This window comes from Talpa occidentalis, unplaced genomic scaffold (assembly GCF_014898055.3).
Source record: "Talpa occidentalis isolate TD23 unplaced genomic scaffold, MPIMG_talOcc4v2.1 talOcc4.17, whole genome shotgun sequence".
In the NCBI taxonomy this organism is placed as follows: domain Eukaryota; kingdom Metazoa; phylum Chordata; class Mammalia; order Eulipotyphla; family Talpidae; genus Talpa; species Talpa occidentalis.
Window position 1 is genome coordinate 17103374 of NW_023601754.1, and position 18800 is coordinate 17122173.

The 18800-nt window shown below is 37.7% G+C and overlaps 1 long non-coding RNA gene across 3 annotated transcripts in view; it reads right to left on the reverse strand.

Moving 5' to 3' along the window:
- The window catches only part of LOC119250377 (uncharacterized), a 216895-nt gene that overhangs the window by 138846 nt on the left and 59249 nt on the right, over nt 1–18800 (reverse strand). For 2 of the 3 annotated variants that reach the window (XR_008552429.1, XR_008552428.1), the window contains exon 4: nt 5763–5882. The exons of the other annotated variant lie outside the window; for it this stretch is intronic. This is a non-coding gene — a long non-coding RNA (uncharacterized LOC119250377). Of the gene's footprint in view, nt 1–5762; nt 5883–18800 lie in introns of those variants that run through there. 3 annotated transcript variants of the gene reach the window in all.

Here is an 18800-nt window from a genome sequence, read left to right on the forward strand (position 1 = left end):
AATCAGCTAATAAAACATTCACATTGTCTACTGGAGGAGACCAAGTTGGAGGAAATCAAAAGGTGAAGAAAGTTGGGATGTGCTTGCAGTCATACCAGCAGGAGACATTGATGGCTTAGACAAAGCAGGTGGCAGTGGCCGTAGGGCAAGTGGTGGGATGGAGGACATGTTTCAGAGGTAGAGCTAATAGCACTGACATATACACTGGACAGAAGGACATTGCAAACTACCCCCAAGAATACTCCCTCGTTTCATCATTTTTAAGACGTGTGCTTCCTATATTAAAACTGAAGGCAAAATTGGGCTATCATACAATATTAGGCACAATATCTAAGTTTTGGAGGCAAACCTTACATGATGGGGTCATCATGTCTCCCTGAGGCATTCACACAGACACTGCCAATGATGTAAGCTCCTTGTGACTCAAATACAAATATCAAGATTCAGCCACTGGTGGTCTGAGAGCTGATGGAAAGTTAGCCGATGCAAAAGAAGAAAATAATAACTTGGTTGCTGGAAAGAACCACAGGCATAGAGAAAGGAGGAATTAACCAGATGAGAGAGAAAAAACAGTGACTTAGGAAAGGAGTTAGAATTTCTCCTCCCAACGAAGAAGGAGCTTCACTCCAATTCACCAGCAAACTGCCAGAGCTAAAACTAAACACAAGATAGTTACACCTTTTGCCTTGTGAGAGAAGGGTACATCCATGATGATGTGTTGGCTTACCCAAGTCACATAGGCAGAAAGTGACAAAATCAGATTCAAACCCAGACTGCTGGCCTCAAGCCACTGTTCTTTCCACAACTCAGAAAATTCAAGCAATTGGGCCTCCCTGGTGGCGCAGGTGGTTGAGTGCAATGCTGTGAAGCTGTCCACAGCCTCTGCAGTGCGGTTCAATCCCCACCGGCCTCAAAGCAACCCACATGGTGCAGCAGACCTCTCCTGTCTCACCCACTGCTCCCCTCAGCAGTGTATTTCGTCAGTCTGCCTGTTCTGTTCCCCGCTCTGTCTCTGGTGAATCCTCTCACCCTCCCGCGCATCTGGCCTGTACCCCAGCTCTTGTATAAATAAAATAAATCTTTAAAACAAAAAAAGAAAATTCCAGCAATTCTCCAGAAACCTCTCCCCAATATTCACGAGAAAGTAGGTTTCTTCCAGACCTGAAGATTTGACCACAAAGAGCCCCTCTCCTGAAGAAAAGCATTAACTTCGTGGAAGAACAAACATCCTTTTCTAAAATTCAACATTTTAAAGAAAAAAAAACAAATGCTTTCATAGTGATTGTTGAGGACAGAGGATGGAAATCATGACAGGAACAATTTAAAGACCAGAGGCCAAAATAATTTTTAAAGATATGGCAAACAAACAAACAAAAGTAAGTAAAAAGCCATTTACAAATGGAAAAATATTGACAACCTATAGTACAACAAAGTTAACATCCTGAATATATTAAAAGCTTCTATAAATAGAGAAAGCAGAGGGTAAAAATGCTACCAAAAAAAGGAGCAGAGAAACAGGAGTTCACAGAAAAAGAAACATAATGGCTCTGCTATGAAAAGAAGATTACTCTTGCTAATGAAAGAAAAACTACAGCTAAATAGAATTTCACACCTATTATGTTCACAGCATAAAAGAATTTTTCATCTATTACATTTGACACCACACACACACACACACACACACACACACCCGTTCTGGTGAGGTAGAAGAAGAGGCTTTAATACTTGGTAGTGGTACTTTCAAATGGTATAAGCTCTATGCCAATTTTAAAATGTCAAGCCAGGTTAAATACGCATTCACCCTTTTAATCAGAAATCCTAAAAAAGTGCTGGGGAAAAAAGGAGATGATATAAACAAGCTAGTCCCTGAAGCTTTGTTTCTAATGGCAAAAATCTAGAAAATAACACAAATGGCCATTATGTAGGTTAGTTGGATAACTGCTATGCAGCTATAAAAAGAAATAGAATTCCTCTATTTACAGCTATGGAATGATCATCAGAAAATGCTATTAATTTAAAAAATAAAAGGAGCATATAGAGTACATTACCCTTTAATTAAGAGAAGAATGAGTGTGTGTGTGAGAGAGAGTGTTTGCTTATAATCACAAAAACACAGCAGCAGAAGCACTTGCATTTTTTTAAGGACAGGGAAAATATAGGGTGGAGGGTCAGGGTAAAAATTAGACTTTTGAATCTTGTTTTTCGGACATGACAATGGAATGATGTAAATGTTTTTACCAAGTTGTTAAAACTTTTAAGTCAGAGTAAGAAAAAGTTTCTCAAAATTGAAATCTAAATAAAACAAAGGACATCGCCAAAAAGAAATTATTTCAAGTGATTCAAAATACAACAGTCTAACCAGGAGGCTCAACCGTATATACCCTAGTAAGAAAAAGTATTTGTTTTGATCAACTCTAAATGTATTTGTTCTTAAAATATGTTTTTTCCCAGTCTAAGTGCCCAAGGGCAAAGGAGTGTATTTCACTTAGATGTGAGAAATACATTTCTGTTGTTTGTAAGACCCACACCACACTATTTTGTTACAGCAGCCTGATCAGACTAAGACAGTTATCTCTGGGGATTCTAGGAAACTAACTTATTATATTGAAAAATAAAAAATAAAAAGGAGATTAATCAAATATTTACCCCCTCCTTTCCCGATATGAATTCTACCTCAGGGAAGTTTTAAAAATAATAATAAAAAGAAGAGAGGGAAAGTTAAGGTGGAAGAGAGAAGAGTTCTTCTAAAGAATTCCAGGTAAAAATGAAGATAAAAAGATAGACTTAGTCCATCACCACTGTTCAACCTTTAATAAACTGATATATCTGGGAAATGATCATCAGTGGCCAGTTAAGCTATTAGTTAGAAAATTGGTGGGAAATCTTATAAAAAGGATGGAGCTAGCTAAGCATATCTGACCCTACCAATACATTTTAATTCATAGAGTTATAAGATGAGCATATGTGCTACACAGAAGTATTCAATACCACCTATGAGATTTAGATTTAAAGGAAAGATCAAAAAGAAATTAGCTAGTCATTGGTGAGTGGTTCATCAAATGTTAACTATTTTCCAACTAATCCAGATATGACAATCAGATTTCTAGTTGTCTGGTGGCTTTCATGACCCTATAGAGCAGAAAAGGATATCAGAATCAAGCTGATTGTATTCCAGAAGTGCAAGGATGGTTCAATAGTGGAAACCAATCATTTCAAATGATAAAGGTAAAATATTTTATAAAATTTAATATTCACTCATGACAAAATCTTAGGAAACTAAGAATAAAAATTTTTAATGTAATTCAAACTGATTTTTAAGTCCCACTATAAAATTCACACATATTAGAAATATTATTTCTAAAGTCAGGAAAAAAAAAGTATAAACTACATAATCATTTTACTCCATTGTTTTGGAGGTCTTAGTTCATGAAGAAGGCCAAGAAACGGAAGTAAAATTAGTGATTAGAAATGAAAAGAAAACAATCATTTAATATTAAAATAATATACAATCCTAAAAACCATACAAAACTATTAGAACTGAAATGCTAATTTTACAAGATCTCTGGATAAAAATTCAAAATAAAAATAAATAATGATGCTATCAAGGAGCACAAACCAATTATTAAATGTTATAGAAAAAAATTCAAGGTACTTAATTATTATTAAGGAATGAAGTTATTAAAATGTGTGAGACTTATGGGGGAAATGTAATAAAAATCACTGAAAGATATAAAAATTTACAAATGGAGAAATAGACTACATTTATAAAATGAGAAAATTAATACCATTAAAAATTCAAGTCCCTCCAAATTAATCTATAAATCCAATACACTTACAATTAAAATCCCAACAGGGATTTTTGTGGAAGTTGACAAACAGATCCTAAAATTCATAGTGAAAGAAAAAGATCCACGAGTTGCAGAAACAATTATAAGGAGGAAGTAATAATATCAATGAGCGGAAATTGTTCCAATATGTTGCTGTGTAATAAAATATCTAAAATTTAAGTTATTTTGCCCACAAATCTACAATTTGGGCAGATCTTGGTGGGAACCTCTGACATCTGTTCCACGAGGTATAAGCAAGGGAAGCTGAAGTACTGCTCATAGCTGGAATTATCTGAAGGCTCTTCACTCCCCTGCATGAGTGTAGAAAATGACTGGTGGCTGCGACCTAGGCTGGGTTGATGGCTGCAACACTTATACAGGCATACTTCATTTTACTGATTTTTTTTATTGCCCTTCACAGACGTTGCATTTTTAATAATTGAAGGTTTGTGGCAACGCTACATAAAGCAAGTCTATTGGTGTCATTTTCCAAGGCATGTGTTCACTTTGTATCTCTGTATCACATTTTGGGAAGTCTCAAGACTTTTCAGAAATCATCATTATTATAATAACTGTAACCTGTGAGCTTTGATGTTACTATTGTAATTGTTCTGGGCTACCATGAATAATATCTTTTAATAAAAACGGCATGACCTCTATGGCAATTTTAAAATGTCAAGCAAGGTTAGACAGGCATTCACCCTTTTACTCAGAAATCCTAAAAAAAGTGCTGAATAAAAAGGAGATGATATAAACAAGCTAGTACCTGAACCTTGTTCCTAATGGCAAGCAAAGAAAGTGAGATATTGTGCATTCAGTTCCAGACTAAAAAGGAGATGATATAAACAAGCTAATACCTGAACCTTGTTCCTAATGGCAAGCAAAGAAAGTGAGATATTGTGCGTTCAGTTCCAGACTACCACAATAAATGAGTATTACAAAAAAGCAAAACACACAATTTTTTGGCCATAGGCAGTCAGTCCTCCTATTGATCTGGGCAAAGTAAGTTGAAAACCTTCTGAAAGGATCTACCCTTCCACATGTCATTAAGGATATTCATGATTCATAGGAGCCAGTCAAAATATCAAGATGAACAGGAGTTCCTTCTAAGTCATGGGTAACTTTAAGGGAAGCAAGAGTTCAGAGAAGAGAGTAACTGTTCAGATATGGTGGAAATAGCAAGAGAACTAGAATTAGAAGTGGATCCTGAATATATGACTGAATTGTGGCAGTCTCATGATAAAACTTAAACGAAAGAGGAGTGAGCAAAGAAAGTGGTTTTTGAAATGGTATCAACAACTGGCTGATGGGTGAGAAAAAAAAGTGGTTTCTTGATACAGTATCTACCACTGGTGAAGATGCTATAGACATTGCTGAAAATGACAACAATGCTGTTAGAATATTACATAAACTTAGCTGTTACAGAAGCGGTAGGGTTAGAGAGGACTGACACCAATTCTGAAAGAACTTCTACTGTGGGCAAAATGCTACTGACCACAATTGCATGCTAACAGAGAAATCTTTGGTGAAGGAAGAGTTAGTCAATGTGACAAGCTTCATTGTCTTATTTTAAGAAATTGCCACAGCCATCCCACCAACACCCTGAGTAGTTAACAGCTGTCTGTACTGAGGCAAGACCCTCCACCAGCAGAAATGTTATGACTCCCTGAAGGTTCAGATGATGGCTAGCAATTGTTAGCAATAAAGTGATTTTTTTTCACCACCAAAAGTCCAAATCTATCCTTAACCATAAAGTATTCTAAATTAAAGTATGTACATTTTTAGACATAATATTATTGCATTTTTAATAGACTACAGTATAGTGTAAACATAACTTTTACATGCACTCAGAAACCAAAAAATTTGTGTGCCTTGCTTTATTGCAATACTCATTTATTGTGTTAGTCTGGAACTGAACCCACGGTATCTCTGAGGTATGCCTGTACTTACCCCTTCCAAATGGCTGTTTGGCTTCCTCATGGAATGGTGGCTGGGTTCCAAAAGCAAGTTTCTCAAGAGAGAGCACCAGGGAGAAGTTATATCGTATTTTATGACCTAGCAAGGAAAGTCACACAATATCACTTTCATCACGTCTTACTAGTTAGGAATAGTCACTAAGGTCATCTAAGTCAAGGGCTGGTGAACTAGATCTCTTGATGGCAGTAGTGTCCAAGAATTCACAGATAAGTTTTAAAACCACTATAGGAGTGTCCCATAAGATAATATGCTTAAACTATAGCAACTAAAAAGGAAATCAAGAGAAAAAACATGAAATAGAAAGGAATGAGATGAGATAGGGTAGGATGCGATGGAGAACCAAGGAACAGAGTTACATGATCACCAAAGGACAGTGTTATACTCTTACAAGGACAAGGCATAATACTAACTGGTGAGGAAAGAATGGTCTATTTATTAAAATGTGTTGCTACAAATGATATTCATAAAGGAAGAAAAATAAAATTAGATACTAAAAATAAATTAAAGGTGAAATAAAATGTATAAAACCTAAAACAGAAATCAAAACTTTAAGAAGAAAATATAAAATAATATATTGGTAACCCAATGATAGGGAATTGGACATCTCAAAGCTCCAATCATAAAGAAACAGATTGTGACTACTGACTAAAAGTAAATTTTTGGTTTCTAAACAACTGTGAAAATAGGCCATAGGCTGGCAGAATATCTTTAACTGACAATTGGTTAGTATCAGAAATTATGACACCTAACACAATAAAGATAAAGAATTCAGTAGGAAAAGTAGCAAAAGCTGCAAACATTCAATTACAGAAAAGGAATAATCAATAATTACATGAAAAATTCCTCAATTTTTCTATTTATTGAAGAGACATAGCTGAAACAACTATAAAAGACCACTTTGCACCCAAAAGACTGCCACTTTATTTTTAAATAACAATACCAGATGTTAGCAGAACCATGCACACACTAGTGATAGAAGTGTATTTTGGCAATTTGACAGCATCTAGTAATGTTAAGACCTCCAGCCCTTGCTAACCATAACCGCACTTCTCTAAGGTCTATATGCACTTTTAACAAATGTTCACACATACACAACAATAAATTAACAAGCATGTTAATGGGTTGTGAGAGTGAAACAAATAAATATATAAATAAATAAGAGAAAATACCTAAGTGTTCATCAGAAGTAGATAAATAATGTTACATTCAAACGATAAAAAATTCAACACTTAAACTGAAAGAAACTGATTTATAAGTATGTTGAGTTTTAATAGCAAGCTGCGGAAGAATAAGCACTATATAATACAACACTAATGCCTTTTAATACTATATATTATCTATTGATACAGACTCCTGTAGTTGATATACAAAATTATGGAAGCAACAGACATCTCCAAGATGCTAGTTTTCTCAGGGGTGGAGGGTGAAAACAGAGCTCGTCAGGGGGACAAAGACAACTTCAATGTCAATATAATATTATTATATTATTTTATATAATAATATTGTATAACAATTATTATAAAATAAAAATCTGAGGCAGAAATGTCAACACATTGAACTTTAACATTTCTAATAATGGACAGGAATATTTGTTTTATTAACTCATTTATCTTAAACATGCTAAGAGTTCAATAAATTTATTGTGCTGTTAGTGGCAAGAATAAGAAACTCAATTCAACCAGATTAGATAAAAGTGGAATTTACTGAGTCACAGAATCCAAGAAAAGGTACCACAACCTCAGAACAAATTTGCAGCAGATCTTAGAAACAAACTTGAACCAAGAGATGTAAATGCCACCAGAAATCTATTACCAACTTTGGTGTCTATTCTTCTTCACATAAAATAAATAATATTACCATAATTACTCCAACTTCTACTATTACTACTGGTGCTATTACTAGCTGCAAAGAACATTTATATAGCACCTACTGTGTTCACATCAATGATCTTAAAAGTCTACATTTAATAACTAATGTAATCTTCAGAACAATACCACTTTATGGATAGAGAAACTGAGGCACAGAAATGTGAAAAGATATTTTTCCATTTCTTTGAAGAATGACATTGAAATTTTAATTGGAATAGCATTGAATCTGTAGATTGCTTTTGGTAGAATGGCCATTTTGATAATGTTAATTCTTCCAATCCATGATCAGGGAATGTCTTTCCATTTCTTTGTGTGACAAAAACCCAAATAGCCAAAACCCTCCTGGAAAAAAAAAAAGAAGGGAATGGAGACATCACTCTCCAAGATTTCAAACTATACTACAAACCCATAATAATCAAAACTGCATGGTATTGGAACCAGAACAGACACATGGACCAATGGAACTGAATAGAAAACCCAGAAATAAACCCACAGATTTATGGTCAACTAATCTTTGACAAAGGAGCAAAGAATATACATTGGAGCAGAGAAAGTTTGTTCAATAATTGGTTCTGGGAAAACTGGGTCGCCACATGCAAAAGAATGAAACTTGACTGCTACCTCACCTCATGCACAAAAACCAACTCAAAGTGAATTAAAGAATTAGACATAAGACCTGAAACCATAAAATATATAGAAGGAAATATAGGCAAAATACTACATGACATGCACCTCAAAGACATCTTTACAGACACATCACCCAAAGCAGTGATAGTGAAGGCAAAGATAAACAGCTGGGACTACATTAAATTAAAAAGCTTCTGCACAGCAAAAGAGACAATAACCAAAACAAAGAGAAACCCCACCGACTGGTAAAAATTTTGCACACAACACTAATGATAAAGGACTGATCACAAAAATCTACAAAGAGCTGATGAGACTCAACAAAAACAAAGAAAATAATCCAGTTAAAAAATGGGCAGAAGAGCTAAAGAGCTAAAAAGAAACCTCTCCAAAGAGGAAATAAAAATGGCCAACAGGCATATGAAAAAATGTTCAACATCACTTGCAATCAGGGAAATGCAAATCAAAACTACCATGAGATACCATCTCACACCAGTGAGAAAGGCACATATTTAAAAAAAAAAACTAGCAACAACAAATGTTGGCGAGGATCTGGAGAATAAGGAAACGCTCCTGCACTGCTGGTGGGAGTGCAAACTAGTCCAACAACTATGGAAGGCTGTGTGGAGATTTCTCAACCTACTAAAGATAGAGCTTCCAAATGATCCAGCAATTCCACTCCTAGGCATTTACCCAAAGGACACAGAAACATCAATTCCAAAGAGCACCTGCACTCCTGTGTTTATAGCAGCATTATTTACAATAGCTAAGCTTTGGAAACAACCCAAATGCCCAAAAATAGATGACTGGATCAAGAAGATGTGGTACATATACACAATGGAATATTACTCAGCCTTCAAAAAAGATAAACACATGCAATTTGCAGCAACATGGATGGAGTTGGAAGGGCTCATGCTCAGCGAAATAAGCCAGAAATAAAAATAAAAATATCAGATGGTCTCACTCATAACAGAAATCTAGAAAACCTAAATAAGGGATCAGGAAAAAGAATAGCTATAAAAAAGAAAAAATCAAAATTAACAAACAACTATGAACCAGAAACACACTATGGGGGGGTGGAGGGATTGGGATCAAAATAAGGGGGTTGCAATTGTATGGGAATATAAAAATAAAATTTTAAAAAAGAGGACTATTAAAAAAAAGAAAAAAATCCAAGAGGAGGTAGGGGAGCCTATGATTAGCCCATCTTGGGTCAGGTACTCCTGTATCAAACATCTATGAGGAGCAGCAGGAAAGTTATGAGAATCATGGAACAAAAAGGAAGTTCTATGGAAGTCATAAAGTTGAAATAGGTAAAGAAGATACCAAAAAAAGCAAAGACTTGGCTTCCTAAGGCAGGAGGGAAAAGTAATGAGAAGAGGTTGAAGACACACCTAAATGATGCACGCTACACTTTCACATGGTATTCACTACGTGTTCGTTGTTTCTTAGGCTTTTGTGTCTTATCTAAAATGGGCACAATGAGCATACATTGTTTGATAAGTTTAAAAAATCAAGTTCTTTCAGCAGCTGCCCCTCCTCTGAATTCTTCTCTTGTTCTCTTTTCTCCACCCTGGAAATAAACTCTGGCACTTTGTGTTGGTGGCTGAATGGAGTCAATGTCTCCTACACAGTCTCTGAATTCCTCCTGAAAAGTTGAGAATGCTCTTTGTAAACATCCCATAGTGAGGAAACTAGGAAAGTTGTTTAAAGGTCATGTTAAAAAGTTATTTTAAGTGATTGTTTTATTTTTCTCTATCTTGGAACTGGGGTGATGGGACTGAAATAAACAATGCATTATAGACACACAGACCCAGGTTCAAACCGTGGCTCTGACACTAACAGGAAAATAATTTTGAACATGTTTCTTAATCTTCCTTCTCTCAAGTTCATCATTTTAAAGATGGGGTAAATATTAATGACCTCCTAGGTTGGGGGGTGATGTTTGGAGGGGAGAGTTTGGTCCACGTGGAAAGGTAGTCATGGGTTTTTAGGAGAATTTGTCCTTGTTCAAAAGAGAATCAGTGGACTCCAGAAATGTGTCCTATAATTGGAGGTGCATTTCTAGACTACTTTTCTCTGCTTTATTCCAGAGGAGGGGTTATACTCCATAAGAGGTGTGTTTTGGCAAGGGATATTGCCCCACAGAAGGAGACTCCCATGATGTTCTCACAGTTCTCCTATGGCTGCTAAAGAACATTCTCCTGTGTGCCTGAGACCAAAGCCCTCAGAAGGGCCTCCTGTAACCTTTCTTAGGATTCAGCCTCAGGGCATCAGCAATGAGCTGTCTTGAACATTCATTTCTTTCTGCTCCATTACAGAGGCACATCAGATAGAAAAAGTATTCAGAAAGAGTATATTAGGTGCTGGGGTCCTGTCTGTTCATACATGTGGTGGCTGAAGAACAAAGTGAGAAGAGCAAATCCCAAACTAGAAAAGTCTGGATCCTCTACCAGTGATAAAAGCAAGATAAGAACATAAGTGGCAGGTATGACTCATGGCAGGGATGGGGGTATGCACTGACGGGGTCACTCATCTTTCAGAAGTACCAAGAGTTCATTAAAAGACTTAGCAGAAGTTCCTAACCCCCAAACCAAGTTTTGGAGCAATCACTCTGGTATGGGCTAGAAAAATGAGAGTGAAGGAAAATGAGATTTAGAAGGTGATGGGGTCACGGAAGACATGGGAGTCTAAACTTGGGGACTGCAGGTGAGGATGGAGGGCAAGGAAAAACTCAAGAGACATCTAAGGGGCTGACTTTGTGGGGCTGACTGATTGATCAAATATGTGGAAAGAGGAAAAGGATGAGTCAAGAATGAGCTTTCACTTACAGGCTGGACAGCTGGGGGAGTAATGATGGATTTGTTGTTTCCCAGAAGTGGAATGACAAGGATAGGGTGGTTAGGAAAGGCATCTCTGAAGGAGTGACATTTATGATAAAACATGAAAGTTAAGAAGTGTGTCATGCAAAGAACCAGGAGAAAAAGTCATTTTACTTAAATACCTATAAGAAAAACAACATAATTGTAAGGATTTCAATGGTTATTTTTAATTTCCCAGGCATTTCTCCATGTCCTATCTCATGGCCCCTCACTGGAACAAGACTGGAAATTACCCCACTTCAGGGTACCTTTCTCAGACTGGCACCATTCCCTGCCACCAATTTTACCAGGCAAACCCTCAATTTAATAATTGTATGTTATCAGCAAGGCTAATGGTTCAACCACTTCTAGAGAAACAAAATTCCCCTAGTTAATTAAGAATAAAGAAAAATGATTCCCAGTGTTTGAGTGAGGCACACCAAAGAAATCAAGGGAAAAGGTGGTCAACTATCATGCAAAAATCAACAGGTTGATCTTTACGGAGAGTCAAATTTGGCCTCGAAGCTTGGAGCAAACCCATGCAGAGTCTACAACAGAGGCCAACATGGAGTCACAATAGCAGGTCATTAAACAGAGACCCTCTGTCCACTGTGGAGACACTCAGTTACCCTTGTGGGCCTTCATGGGGAGACAAGACCAGGAGAGGCTGGATCCCAAGAGTTCCTAAGAAACCTGCCCACACCTCATACCTCCCTTCTTACTCTTTCACCATTCAACCCCCAAATCCCTCACCCTCCACCCATGTTGGATGACCTGAAAAGTCTCACTGAGAAGAACCAGAGATTCCTGGCGTGTGAGATGTGAGCTGCCATTATAAACTGAGCAGGGCCTGCTACACCATCAAGGCACCCTGTCCTGAGTCTCCGGCAACTCAGGACATTTAAAGAGAATCCACCACTCAACACAGAATGCCCCATAGGCAGCTGCTATTAAGCAGTAGGAATTGAAACACAATAAGTCTATAGCATTGCTACAGTCTAAATTATTTTATTATCACCATCTCTAAGCCCAAGTCACCACCTAGCTCTCTTCATTGGCTGATGTGTTGGAAATTATCCATTATAGTAACTCTAACTCAGTGAGTACCCACTACATCTCAGAGAGTTCTGTTAATTCCAGACAGACTCTTGACCAGATCACCCCCTGGCAATGCCATAAGGCAATGAGGTAATATTCGCCTCATTTTATAGAGAAGGGAACTAAGGCCCAATACATCAAGGAGCTTCAAAAGACATGAAGCTGGTAAGTGACTGAGGCACACACAAAACTAGACTTTGACTTATCCCAAACTTAAGGCACTTTGGCAGATACTACACCATGGTTCATTTTTTTTTAGAACAACCTGGGGTACTTAAGAATGCACATTTCTTCAGGCTCTACTTCCAAATATCAATAACTATCCCTCCACTAGACACAGTCTCATTTGTAAACTTAGAGCAACAGCAACATGATCCAGAACAACAACTCTTGAGGCAGACATGCTAACCCTTTGGTCACCTTCTGATAAGCAAGGACATTTAAAAGAAATTCCCAAGCCAAGGAACTGAGATTTGATCCTAGACCTTCTGAGACTTAGTGAGGTCTTTCTAAGAATGAAAAGCATTAAACATACATACATCTTTTCATCCCTTCATTTAAACTAAAAATAGCTCCTGGCTGCCCACCGTGGACCAAGTTCTATACTAGAGAGGAGGGCGAAAATGATGACCAGCATCCCACATGTCCCCAGAGCTGACAATGTAACAGGGAACACAGACCTTACACAAGTACACAGACAACCACTAATTACTAGAAAATTTTATGAATGTCTGGAACACCTCGGGAATGTGAATCTATTTTTTTCAATTGTAAATTTAATGAAATCTCAATAGAGATCAAGTATTTCCAATGAAAATTTAACATCTGACTTGAAATGTGCTGTAAGTGTAAAACACAACAGATTTAAGACTTTGTACCAAAAATAGTAAAATTCTCAAATGATTTCTTGTATTGATTACACATGAAAGAAATATTTTGAGCATATTAAGCTAAATGAAATACGTTACTAAAATTTAAAAGAAAACACATAGAGTTGTCAGCTCTCAAGTTTCTGTGAGGGTAAAGCAACGGATAGTACAATTGTGACTGTGGATGGGGTGAGGTCAGGTAAGCCTGAGATGGGTCTGAAAGGGCAGGTCTGGTAAAGAACCTTTAGAAGACTCATGGGCTGCCAAGGTTCATAAAGTTAATGAGACACAAAATTGCTGCCAGAGTTTGGTGAAAGGAAAAGATGAATCAGAAAGGAGATAGAGACATTCTTGGCTCTAGTGGACAGTGGCGTAAGGCAGCTGCTAAACCATCCAACCCTCCTGTTCCACTCAGTTCATTCTTGGGCAAAGGAAAGAACATTCTCCAAGATAATGACTACAGAGTACAGTTCTGGAAGCTGTCTTGGTTCTCATTCTGACTGCCCACATTAGGTAAACAGATTCACCACCAGATTTTCCCAGACAGATGTCGTCATCTGCTGCAGGTAAAATGAAAACAGGTCGAGACTAGTAAAACTCACAAATTGAACCAAACGACACCATTTTATAGCAGAGTCCATGGATTACTCAAAACCTAAGAAACACACCACTAGGAAAAAAAAAAAAAGATGAAGTTCCTCACTACATTGTTCTCTGCCCTGATGTGTGATGCCTATAACCCAGGTCTCTGCAGGCTTCCTTTCTCCAGTGTTGAGCTTTATAAATAGATTTCAAGCATTTTATGTTCCATGACTAGAGAGCAATTATTTAAGGGCAGGGTCATCAAAGACAAAGCAAATCTGATTGATAAACCATTGAAAAGCACCCCCACCCCAGGGCTGTCAAATGTCAAGCTCTTCTGATTTCCTCAGTGTCTATGTCCCAGATTTACTTAGCCTCACTGCCTCCCAACAAAAAATAAGATATAAAATGTATCAATGCATATAATTTTTAAAAAGTGAATTAACAAGGGCAATTTCTACTTTTATCCATGTTGAAATAACAACTGATTGACTTTTCCATATAGCCATAAATTAGAAAATGAGATAGAATATATAAAATGCCTGTTTTCAGGCATCAATAACAAGCTTCACAGAACTTTGAGCCTTTGAGAGACAAGAAATAAAGGATGAAAGTACTATAATTACCCCAGGTTTCTGCCTGATGGCACTTTCTGGACTGCAGGTAGGGAAACTATACCAAAGCTTTGTCTATACCAAAGCTTTGTCCAACCCACATTGAGGAGACAGGATCAGAGCTTAGGAAGCTGAAGGATTTTCAAGGCATAATGCAGAAGAGTGTCTTTGACTGCTAATCTGGTACCTTTTTAAGTTTCTGCTTCTTCATCTCTGAAATGGGAATATTTATATTTAATCCACATTGTCACTGGAAGGATGAAAGAAATCATCAATGGCTATTATTTACTGAAAACTTACCATGTACCAGGTACTGTTAAAAACCCACATTATATTTCACAACCACTAAGATAGGTATTATTGTTGCTTTATTTGAGAAATGAAGAACCAGAGAGGAGTGAGGTGGCAGGCAGCCACCACGAAGTAACCATCACCCTGCTTCCTGGTAGCCATGTTCTATGTAACCCTCTCTCCTTGACTGCAAGCTGAATTCACTATAAATGCAGAGATTAATTTCTAACAGCACAATTGCTTCCATCATGTACGTCCTTTCACTTACTCTCTGAACTGCCCTACAGAGTCTCATGTAGCAAGGAAACTAAGGGAGGCTATCAGCCAACAGCCAGTATGGAACTGGGGTGCTCATTCCAGCAGCCCAGGAGGAAAAGAATCTTGCCAACAACCCAGGAGTGAACTTGGAAGAGCACCGTCCCCCAGTTGAGCCTTCAGATGAGACCACAGGCCTGGCCAACAGCTGAAGCAGAAGGCTGGCTAAGTGGCGCTCAGATTCCTGATCCAGAGAAATGGTTAGATAACGAATGCATTCTTGTTTAGCCCACAATGTTTGGGGATAATTTGTTAGGAAGCAATAGATAACCAAGAAAAGTGATGTTAAGTAACTTTCCCAAAGCCAAAACAGTATAAGTAAACTAGCTATTATAAAAGAGCAACCAATATGAATTAGGGCTTCTGTGGAAGCTAATGCTTGTGATGATGAGCATAATGAAAAGGATCATGATAACAACAACAATGACTACAATTATTTCAATAAATAAATATAATGTTTATTGAAACTATGGTTAAAATGGCTTTATGGATGAATTCTCCAAAATCCATCCTTGTTCTAAGAAAAAGGAAAAAAAAAAAAGAAAAACAAAAGACAAACTCTGCTTCCTCCAATTTCCTCTGGATGTAAAGAGGTTTGGTACAAAGGAACACCATGCCTAGTCCTCCAAGATGGGGCGGAACTGCCTAACAGTGTCCATAGCTCACTGGAGAAGGCTTTAGTGATGGGCTGCAGTAAATATGCACACCAGAGGGAACCCAAAATCCAATTGCTGGGTTTTTTTAAAAGCTCGTATTTGTATATTTGATGTGCAACCTAATTAGACCAGAGCATCTTTAATTAAGTGTGTCAGCCCCAGTGGAAGCCGCAGAGTTCAATGCTAATAAAGCTGATAAAGGTTTTTGTTTCCCAGACTTCTTTTATTTAATGCCTCAACCATGTTAAGTCAATCTGTAACATATGGGCAGTTCTCCCACTATGGATTTATCATTTGGGTGTTTCTTTCTGTGAATTAATGCAATCAAACTCCTGCCAGTGTTAATTATTTTTTCTCCAAGAAGCAAATCCCAGAATTTAGCAATAACCAGCTGCGATTTACTGCTGGCAGTATGGTAGAAATGATGGACTCATGCTGTCTGCCACCACCCCAGGCAGACTTAGAAAGGCTTCTGTGCTCTGGGACTGACCTCAGCATCCACTGCTTCCAGACACAGGCAGCTTTTTTGGCATTTGCCAATCCCACCAGCCCATCTAGAAGCATAGATGCCAAGGTTTACAATAAACCGCCCTTCCAGAAGTTTTGCTTGTCACTAGGGAACTCTACATGGCAGACCCTCTCAGGTAGAATATACTGCAGGTAGAAGTAGAGACTAGAGAACTTACACACGAGCCAAACAACACAATCTGCACAGAATCCTTTATAAGATATAGCTAACAGAACCAAATCCCTCAAGACTAAACTTCTGACCGCTAGACCTTTGTAGTGCCCTTCCCAGTAGCTGAAATAAAATGTATTTGTATATCTGAATACATTAGACCCACCCCCAAACAACTTTTTTTTAAGTCACTTAAAAAAGGAAAGGCTTTTCCCAATTTGCCCATGAACTTGGATTCATTCATCCTCCAGGTCTTGACTTAAATGTCACTTTTCTCTGTCCACCCCCATTTAACAAGTTCTCATCTACACTGAAATCCTGCCTCAGATTCCAATTTCATTCAAAGACCTTGTCATAGAATCACAATTATCTACTTTGCTTATTCATTTGGTTACTTATTTATTGCATGCCCTCCTTCCATGGTATATTAAATTCCTGAGATGGGGGTCACATAGACATATTTTCTGCTGCATCCCTAGGTCCCAATATACTGTGGAAGATACAATAGGTGCTGAGTAGATAGTATATCATGAATGGATAATAAAGTAGCAAGTCTTGGTTTGCATCTGAAATATTATAGGTTCCAGGTAGCTTCAATGATTCTTTTGACTATTGATTAGGGGAGTCATCCTGCAGTCATAAATAGGACAAAAGAAAGAGTAACAATAAGAAATAATATGCAGTCATACTAACTAAATGAGGTGGATCGGAATTTAGAATGAACAAACTTGGATTTCAAGTCTGGCTGTGTAACCTCAAGTCATTTTCCCTCTCTGAATTTGTGTTTCTTTATCCATAAAAAATAAACATAATCATCGCCAAGGAGATATGAAAGTGTAGTTGGTGACCAGTATAACTTCAATAAATGTTCTTTAGATCTAACAGGAGGAAAACCAATCTCAGAAGAGGAAAGGGGTTGTCCCTGAAGATATCCATATGTGACAGTAAATAAACACCCAATTGAAGTCGTGCATGTGTGGCACAGGCCCACATGAATGAAGACAAATTCTCAACGAGGTACATATTGCTGAAGACCTTCACCATAGCTTCATTTGTCAATGCATAAAGAATGTTCCTAATTCTTTAATATGTACTTTTAAAGTAGGTAGAAAGCAGAAAGTCTAAATTACCTTCAAATTTACCTTCACATCTCTTTTCACTCACTCTTGCATTGCTCGATTTCCCAAAAAGCCTTGGTTGTTCATGGACTTTGGCCTTGTATTGCCAAGGGGACAGTGGCATAAACACCACAGGACTTTCATAGGATAACAGGTGAGTGTGGGTCTGACTAGTTGAAATCCAAAGACTGTCCATTTCCCTGCGTTTCTTGTTCATAGGAGGGAAATACTAAGACTTCTAGGAAGCAGAAACCTCAAAGGAAGAAGAAAACTATCATATCTACATTTGAGGTTTCAAATGAGCTGTGTACCTTACAAACATCACCTGTCATAAACTAGCTGAGAGGGGAGAATAAAGAGGTAGCAAGCACAAGGAGCAAAGGTCCAAAACCAAAAGCATTTTCTATGTAATCATCCGTTATCCTTTTGACACAAATTCATTTATTTTGTGCAAGGCAAAGACCTCCTGTTTTGTGAGCGCTCTAACACATAAAGAGAAAGGGAAGAGTTATGCTCCTCTTAACACATATCCAGGAAAGTAGAATTATAGAAAACTATCCCTCTGAATGAGTTCAAATTCTCGAGTCTGTGATGCTTTAGCTGAGAAGCCCAAGCGGAAGGGAGCTGACCGTCAAAACCTAAGCCCATGTTATTTTACCCTCTCCTCTCTGGCCTCTTCGTGCATGGCAGAGTCTGGTCTTTACACCAAACCCAAAGCACTGAACAGGCCAGGCTCATGCTGCTGATGCCCCAGGGCATCCTCAAAGCTTAGCATACCATTGCCCATGCCATTAGGGTTCAATGGCATTGGGGTTCAATTATTCACTCATGGCTGGATAAATCTTTCATTAGGTTCCAAACATGATCATTCTTGTTTTTTTTATCTTATTTATATCTTTTACCTCATTGTTCATTATTGCACACTGTATGCTAATATGCTTTCTCCTTTTAGGTGTATTCCCTGTAACATTCCCACCACCAACTCACCCGTGAACCATCACCATCCCTTGTCCCCCTCCCTCACAGCATGTCTCTGATTTTGGTTGCCTGCTAATGTTGTTGTTTTTTCAGTTTTTTTTTTCCTGATCTCTTATTTGGTTCCCCTATATTCCTCCTATAAGTTAAATCATCTGATTTTTTTTCCTTTTGCCTTATTTCACTGAGCATAGTTCCTCAAAATACTAAAAATGGAGCTACCATATGACCCAGCAATTCCACTCCTAGGAATCTACCCAAAGGGTACAAAAACATTAATTCAAAAGATACCTGCATGCCTATGTTTATTGCAGCACTATTTCCAATAGGTAAGATATGGAAACAACCCAAATGTCCAAAAATAGATGACAAGATCAAGAAGATGTGGTATATACAGACAATGGAATAGTATTCAGCAATCAAAAAAGATAAACTTGGGGTCTCCC